The sequence below is a fragment of the Octodon degus genome, unplaced genomic scaffold, assembly GCF_000260255.1.
Source record: "Octodon degus isolate 3935 unplaced genomic scaffold, OctDeg1.0 scaffold00098, whole genome shotgun sequence".
Lineage (NCBI taxonomy): Eukaryota > Metazoa > Chordata > Mammalia > Rodentia > Octodontidae > Octodon > Octodon degus.
Window position 1 is genome coordinate 5,122,723 of NW_004524674.1, and position 1,040 is coordinate 5,123,762.

Genomic DNA, 1,040 nt, shown 5'->3' on the forward strand with positions numbered 1-1,040 from the left:
GCCAAAATAGTAATAATAATAATAATAATAATAATAATGATAATGATAATAATCAGATGAGCTCTCAGCCCATGAAAGGATGTGGACAGAGGTTAAATACATATTGCTAAGTTAAGCCAATCTTTTAAGTCCACATGTTTTAAGAGTCCAACTGTATGACAGTCTGAGAAAGGCAAAACTATAAAAACAATAAAGTCAGTGATTGTGGCTGATGTAGTGGCACACGCCTGTAATCCCAGCACTTGGAGGTAGGGGAGACTGAGGCAGGAGGATCACTGAGTTCAAGGCCAGCCCAGGCTACATAGTAAGTTCAAGACCAGCCTAAACTATGTAGTGAGACCCTGTCTCCAACCTCCCTCACACATACATAAAAAAAATCAGTGATTGTTTGAGGGGAGAGAGAGAATCAATGGATATAGCATAGAGGATTTTGAGGGCAGTGAAGCCCTATGATGCTGTAATAGTGGATCCTCCCACAGCTAACAGGTACAGACTGTGAGCATGGTGACAGAATACTCTTCCTGAGCTCTGGAGTGAACAGAAGCAGGCAGACCCAGTGAAGTGGGAGAATGACCAGGGTAGAGGGATGCTCGCATTGGCCTGGCATTCGCCTGAAGTAATCAGATGACTCACTGACTTTCTGGCTAGCTGAACTAGAGGACGGGGTCAGGACAGCCATAGTGAGCAGAAGGTAAGAGGAGATCTGAAAAAAGGAAAGCCAAAGAAGGGAGTCCCTGCTTCTGAGAATATACTCTACCCAGCCCTGTACCCTGCTGACTCTCAAATCAGGCTCAGAGCAACTTAGAGCCCAAGTTAAAGAACTGAACTGAGATTTGAGCTGCCATCAACCACCAGTGAGGCAACATTTAGTTTGTGCCTAGCCAACTTAATTTCTTAATAAAATGAAAGTACAAATTCTTCAGAGTACTTTTTTAAAAAAAATATTGGGGCTGGTGAGATGGCTCAGTGGTCTAAAGCACCAATTTAGAACAAGCTCAGCAAAGCACAGGGACCGCGGTTCAATCCCCCAGCACCACATG